This window comes from Triticum urartu, chromosome 4 (assembly GCF_003073215.2).
Source record: "Triticum urartu cultivar G1812 chromosome 4, Tu2.1, whole genome shotgun sequence".
Lineage (NCBI taxonomy): Eukaryota > Viridiplantae > Streptophyta > Magnoliopsida > Poales > Poaceae > Triticum > Triticum urartu.
The window spans coordinates 245,425,193-245,433,206 of NC_053025.1; positions in this window are offsets into that span (position 1 = coordinate 245,425,193).

The window sequence follows — 8,014 nt, forward strand, 5'->3', positions numbered from 1 at the left end:
GGCACACTTGGATTTCCAAGTTGAGGCCAGGTTCATGCTTTCCCTGTCACATCTTGCATATGCATCCCGCATCGCATCCCGCATAGCATACCATCCTTGCATCATATTGTTTGAGCTTTGCACGTGGTTGATTGTGTTCCGTTTGCTTGTTTGTCTTGTTTGGGTAGAGCCGGGAGACGAGTTCGCTAACGAGGATCCCGTTGAGTTTGCTTTCGAGGATCCAGTCAACTCTGACAACTTTGCAGGCAAGATGATCATACCCTCGAAATCACTACTATCTTTTCTTTGCTAGATGCTCGCTCTTTTGCTATGCCTATGCTACGATGCCTACCACTTGCTTTCAAGCCTCCCAAATTTCCATGTCAAACCTCTAACCCACCATGTCCTAGCAAACCGTTGATTGGCTATGTTACCGCTTTGCTCAGCCCCTCTTATAGCGTTGCTAGTTGCAGGTGAAGATTGGAGACCGTTCCTTGTTGGAACATTATTTACTTGTTGGGCTATCATTATATTATCTTGTTATCTTAATGCATCTATATACTTGGTAAAGGGTGGAAGGCTCGGCCTCTCGCCTAGTGTTTTGTTCCACTCTTGCCGCCCTAGTTTCCGTCATATCGGTGTTATGTTCCCGGATTTTGCGTTCCTTACGCGGTTGGGTTATAATGGGAACCCCTTGATAGTTCGCCTTGATTAAAGATTTTCCAGCAATGCCCAACCTTGGTTTTACCATTTGCCACCTAGCCTCTTTTTCACTTGGGTTTCCAGAGCCCGAGGGTCATCTTATTTTAGCCCCCCGGGCCAGTGCTCCTCTGAGTGTTGGTCCAACCGAGCGATGTCCGGGGCTACCAGGGGCAACTCTGGGCTGGCCTACCCAATGTCTTGCTCATCCGGTGTGCCCTGAGAACGAGATATGTGAAGCTCCTATCGGGATTTGTCGGCACATCTGGGTGGTGTTGCTGGATTTGTTTTAACCTGTCGAAGTGTCTTGAAGAACCGAGGTACCGAGTCTGATCGGAATGTCTCGGGAGTAGGTCTATTCCTTCGTTGACCATGAGAGCTTGTCATGGGCTAAGTTGGGACTCCCCTGCAGGGATTTGAACTTTCGAAAGCCGTGCCCGCAGTTATGGGCAGATGGGAATTTGTTAATGTCCGGTTTTAGATAACTTGAACCTTAACTTGATTAAAATGAATCAACCGTGTGAGTTACCGTGATGGTCTATTCTCGGCGGAGTCCGGGAAGTGAACACGGTGTTGGAGTAATGCTTGCCATAGGATGCCCTCTAGTTTCTCGATAGCGCTTTGCCTCCTCTTCTCTCTCTCTTTTGCAAACATGTTAGCCACCATATTTGCTAGTCGCTTGCTGCAGCTCCACATTTTTACCTTGCCTTACCTATAAGCTTAAATAGTCTTGATCGCGAGGGTGCGGGATTGCTGACTCCCTGTGGCTCATAGATTACTTCCAAACCAGATGCAAGGCCTGATGATTCCGCTCCAGGTGACGCGCTTGAGCTCAAGTGGGAGTTCAACGAGGACTCTCAACGATACTACGTGTCTTTCCCTGATGATCAGTAGTGGTGCCCAGTTGGGGGTGATCGGGACCGTGTTGCATGTTGGGTTATCTTTTATTTTGGCTCCATAGTCGGGCCATGAGTGTTTGGATGATGTAATGCTATTTTATGTACTTGATTGACGTGGCGAGTGTAAGCCATCTATGTATCTCCCCTTTATTATTTATATTACATGGGATGTTGTGAAGATTGCCTAACTTGTGACATTGATTTCAATGCGGTTATGTCTCTAAGTCGTGCCTCGACACGTCGGAGCTATAGCCACATCGAGGGTGTTACAAGTTGGTAATCAGAGCCTTCCCCGACCTTAGGAGCCCCATTGCTTGATCGTTATTATCGGCCGAGTTGTGTCTAGAAAAAATGTTTTGAGTCATTTAGGAATTATATATCGGAGAGTTTAGGAATTCTTTTTACTTCCCAGTCTCCTCATCGCTCTGGTAAGGCATCCTGACGTAGAGTTTTGACTCTTCTCTTCTCAAATTTCACAAAAAAAAAATTTAGGATCACGCGGGTATCTTGGAATCGTTCCGATGGTTTTATGATGAGAACATTGTCTTGGTGCCTCCTGTCAGGGGTTTTGTGGAAGTGTCCCGGGGAGTTGAGCTCTGAGTTGTTGTCGTTATAATTTTATCGTTGCAGTTCTGGAATACCTGAGTTTAGTATGCCGACATCGAAAATCTCTTTTATGCAGTTCGTTGGTGAGATAACCTCGACGCCACCCAGTACTGGGGCGGGAGTTCGGGAGTATCGCCATAACTTGTATAACGGATGCTTTTCGAAGGTTGAGGTAGATGGTTTCCAAAGTTTTTCTCGGTTATGTGTTGAAGGATGGATACAGCTGGATGTAGGATTTGCTAGATTTGGATGAGATATTATGCTTCCCCTGTATCCCCAACACCTGATTGCATAACCGGAAAGGTTCGGGAGTTTCATAGGTGGGAATTCTCGTAGCTCTAGTTCTTCTTCCACGGATATTTGGTTTGAGATTGGGATTTCTTACCGAGTATTCGTTCTTGATCCGTACCTTGTTGATATATTTCTCTACCTAAATTCTAAGTGGCTTCTCAATTTATGGATATGTGACCATTTCAAGAGGAATGCATTCGTTCATTTTGTTCGGATGTGAAGACTTTATGTTGCAATTTTCATTCCGTTGGATTCGGCTTCATTTTATCTATCAATGGGCTAACGGTGGTCAACCTCTTCAGGATGGCTCCCGCTAAGAGCACCAATCAGAACCAGAATCAAGATCCGCCACGACCTCCCCCTCCTCCGGGGGCATGGCAAGCTGTGATGGCCGCAACCAATGCAAACACACAGTTGATCATGCAAATTCTTCAAGAGCGCAATCAAGGCAACCCAGGGAACCAAGGCAACAATCAGAATCACTTTGCAACACTCAACCAGTTCCTTGCTAACGGGCCAAGGACTTTCAGCAATTGTGTTGAGGCAACCGATGCTAACGATTGGCTAGTGGATCTGTGCAAGCATTTCGAGTGCAGTAGCGTCAAGCCTGAGGACTTCATCAAGTTCGCTTCTTTCCAACTCAAAGATCAAGCTGCAGAATGGTTCCAGCAGTACAAGGATTCCAGAGGAGGACGTGTGATTACTTGGGATGAATTCCGTCAAGATTTCAGAGCTCATCATATTCCTCAGAGCGTGGTTGAAACCAAGCGTGAGGAATTCCGCAACCTGAAGCAAGGCTCTTTATTTGTCTATGACTACAACAAGTTGTTTCAGAAGCTCACCCGCTTTGCCAAGCAGGACGTCCCTGATGATAAGAGCATGATATACCAGTTCAGGGGTGGTCTCAGAGAAGAAATTCAGCTAGCTCTTGTTCTCTTTGAGCCCTTGAGGTGCGATGAGTTCTACAACATGGCATTGAAGCAAGAGGCCACTCAACTGAGGTGTGATGCTTCCAAGAAGCGAGTCAGAGACACTACTCCTTCTTCCTCTACTCAAGTGGCCAAGCAGCAGAAGTATTGGCTTCCTCCTCCTCCGTTTCGTCAGCCATATCAGCAGAATAGCAAAGGTGGCAGTGGATCTTCCCACCCACCCAACCCTGGCTTTCACAACAAGACTTAGTCTCAAGCTCCAAGATCGAGTGCTCTGTACCACCGTCCGCTTTCAGAGGTCACGTGCAACAAGTGCCAACAGAAGGGTCACTATGCCAACAAGTGTTTCAAACAGAGGCGTCTTCCTCCTCCTCCTCCTGTCAGATCGGCAAGTACAGCTATGGTCAAGCATAACACCAAGTCCACCAAGGTCAACTTGCTGAATGCAGCTCAGGCAGAGGACTCGCCAGATGTGATTATGGGTAACCTTCCTGTTAATGAAATTCCCGCAAGAGTTCTTTTTGACACTGGTGCATCTTTATCATTTTTATCGAAGCCTTTTGCATCCATGCATGATGTGCATACTATTGATTTGCCTAAGCCGATAGCGGTTTCTTCTCCGGGTTTGTTCATGAACACTAAAATGATGGCTCCGGATGTTACTATCACCTTGGGTGATTACAAGTTCCTTTCTTCTCCTATGGTTCTTGGTAACTCGGATATTGATCTTATTCTCGGGATGGATTGGCTTTCTAAGCACAAGGCACATCTTGATTGTGCAGCCAGGCAGATTCAATTGACTCATCCGTCTGAGGATGTAATTGTCTTTGCCGCTCGGGATGATACCATCCGTCTGTTTTCTCTCAATGAGAAGGGTGAACTGGATGATATCTCGCAAATTCTAGTTGTTTGCGAATATCAAGACGTCTTTCCAGAAGAGCTTCCAGGAATGCCTCCGCACCGGCCAGTTGAATTCGTCATCGATCTTGAGCCCAGTACGGAACTAGTGTGCAAGCGTCCTTACAAGCTCGGACCTAAAGAGTTGAAGGAGCTGAAGAAGCAACTCGATATTCAAGAGAGAATGGGTCTCATCCGGCCTAGTTCTTCTTCGTGGGGTTGTGGTGTTCTTTTTGTGAAGAAGAAGGATGGAACGGACCGACTTTGTGTTGATTACCGTCCATTGAACAAGAAGACTATCAAGAACAAATACCCACTTCCCAACATCAACGAGCTATTCGAACAACTCAAAGGTGCCCAAGTATTCTCCAAGCTTGATCTTCGTATGGGTTATCATCAGATTCGAATCCACGAGCAAGATATTCCCAAGACGTCTTTCAGGAGAAGCTATGGTTCATATGAATACACTGTCATGTCTTTTGGCCTCGTCAACGCTCCTCCGACTTTCTCTCGCATGATGAACTTCATCTTCAACGCCTACACCAATGACTTCGTTCTGGTCTATCTCGACAACATTCTGGTTTTCTCGAAGAACAAGGAAGATCATGCCAAGCACTTGCATTTGGTGCTTGATAAGCTGAGGGAACACCAGTTCTACGCCAAGTTCTCCAAGTGCGAATTTTGGCTCGATGAGGTTCTTTATCTTGGTCATATCATCTCTGCCAAGGGCATTGCGGTGAATCCTGAGAAGGTGTCTGCAATTGTGAATTGGGAACCTCCTCAGAATGTGAAGCTACGGAGGTCTCGCAAGCTATTGTCAAAGATTCGTTGAAAACTTTTCTAAGATCGCGAAGCCTCTCTCAAATCTTCTCCAGAAGCACGTCAAGTACGTTTGGTGTCCGGAGTGTGACATTGCTTTCAACACTTTGAAAGAGAAATTGATCACTGCTCCAGTTCTGACTCCGCCTGATGAATCCAAGCCGTACGAGGTCTTTTGTGATGCCTCTCTCCAAGGTCTTGGCACAGTGTTGATGCAAGAGAAGAAAGTTGTTGCTTATACCTCTCGCCAATTGAAGCCCAATGAGAAGAACTACCCCACTCATGATCTCAAGTTGGCGGCAGTTGTGCATGCTCTTTTGACTTGGAGACATCTCTTATTGGGAAGAAAAGTGGACATTTTCACTGATCACAAGAGTCTCAAGTACATCTCACTCAGCCTAATCTCAACCTCAGGCAAACTCGATGGGTCAAAATGATTCAAGAGTATAATCCGAGTATCGAGTATACTCCAGGCAAGGCCAATGTGATTGCTGACGCATTGAGAAGAAAGGCTTATTGCAACAGTCTGATTCTCAAGCCTTATCAACCTGAGCTTTGTGAAGCTTTCCGCAAACTTAATCTGCAAGTTGTTCCTCAAGGTTTCCTCGCCAACCTTCAAGTCTCTCCTACCTTGGAAGACCAGATTCGCCAAGCCCAGCTTCTTGATGCTATGGTGAAAAAGGTGAAGATTGGGATTGCCAAGAGTCAACCCAAGTACAAGTGCTACCGCCTTGATGACAAGGACACTCTCTTCTTCGAGGATCGTATTGTTGTGCCCAAAGGTGACCTCCGTAAAGTGATCATGAACGAGGTTCACAATTCTCTCCTCTCCATCCATCCTGGGAGCACGAAGATGTATCAGGACCTCAAGCAGGCTTATTGGTGGACTCGAATGAAGCGCGAGATTGCTCAATTCGTGAATGAATGTGATGTCTGCAGAAGAGTGAAGGTAGAACATCAAAGGCCAGCTGGTCTCCTCCAACCTCTTGCCATTCCAGAATGCAAGTTTGACCACATTGAAATGGACTTCGTGACTGGGTTTCCAAAGTCCAAGCGTGGCAATGATGCTTTATTCGTTGTCATCGATAAACTCACCAAAGTGTCTCACTTTCTGCCTATCAAAGAGTCAATCACTGCAGCTCAATTGGCGGAACTCTATACCTCTCGAATTGTCTCTCTGCACGGTATTCCTCATGTGATCTCTTCAGACCGTGGCAGCATCTTTACCTCCAAGTTTTGGGATTCTTTTCAGAAGGCCATGGGCACCAACATCCGCTTTAGCACAGCTTTCCATCCTCAAACTAGCGGTCAAGTCGAGCGTGTCAACTAGATTCTTGAAGATATGCTCAGGGCTTGTTTGATCTCCTTCGGCATGAAGTGGGAGGATTGTCTTCCATATGCTGAATTCTCCTACAACAACAGTTTTCAAGCAAGTTCGGGCAAGGCCCCATTTGAAATTCTGTATGGCAGGAAGTGCCGTACCCCTCTCAACTGGTCTGAAACCGGTGAACGTCAGCTTCTCGGAAATGACTTAATCACAGAGGCAGAGGAAATGTGCAAAGTCATTCGAGATAACCTCAAAGCAGCCCAATCCTGCCAGAAGAGCTACTATGATAGTAAGCACCGTGATTTGGTTTTCGAGATTGGAGATCATGTTTACCTCCACGTCTCTCCTATGAAAGGTACTCGCCACTTCGGTATCAAAGGGAAGCTTGCACCTAGATACGTGGGACCTTTCAAGATCGTCAACAAGAGAGGCGATCTCGCCTATCAACTCGAGCTTCCTTCAAACTTTGCAAATGTTCATGATGTGTTCCATGTCTCTCAGCTTGGAAAGTGCTTCAAGACTCCTAACCGCACTATCAACTTTGAGGCCATTGAGCTCCAAGAAGATCTCTCTTATCGTGAGCACCCAGTTGCTATTCTTGAAGAGACTGAACGCAAGACTCGCAACAAGTCAATCAAATTCCTCAAAGTCAAGTGGTCACACCATTCCGACCGTGAAGCTACCTGGGAACGCGAGGATCACCTCCGTTCTGAGTACCCGGCGTTCTTTCAGTCCTAGATCTCGGGACGAGATCCTTTCGTAGTGGTGGAGTGTTGTAACACCCCGGATATGACTTTCCCAATATGTATTCCAACTCTTGCCGTTTTCGGCCTTTAGTTATTTTATTTTCTCGGGTTCGGGTTTTCGCCTCTGTGTGTTGTTGTCGTTGTCATGCATCTCATATCATGTCATCATGTGCATTGCATTTGCATACGTGTTCATCTCATGCATTCGAGCATTTTCCCCGTTGTCCGTTTTGCATTCCGGCGCTTCGTTCTCCTCCGGTGGTCATTTCTACCTTTCTTTCATGTGTGGGGATTAAACATTTCCGGATTGGACCGAGACTTGCCAAGCGGCCTTGGTTTACTACCGGTAGACCACCTGTCAAGTTTCGTACCTTTTGGACTTCGTTTGATACTCCAACGGTTAACCGAGGGATCGAAAAGGCCTCATGTGTGTTGCAGCCCAACACCCCTCCAATTTGTCCCAAAACCCACCAAAACCCTCTCCATCATCTAGAGCGTTCGATCACGATCGCGTGGCCGAAAACCGCACCTCATTTGGACTCTCCTAGCTCCCTCTATGCCTATTTAAAGACACCCCCGAATTTCTCCTTCCCCTTCCTCCCGAAAACCCTAGATCCACTTCGTCTGCCGCCGCCGGACATTTTCGCCACCGACGGACGTGTCCGACTTCCGCCACCGCCGCCATGTGGCACGCCCCCATTCGCCGCCGCCTCGCGCGCACATCGCCGCCGCTCCGGCCCGGGAGGCCCGGATCGGGCCCCCGAGGCCCAGACGCCGCGCTGCCGCCCGCCTTCGTCTCCCTCCCATGCGCCCGAGCGCGCC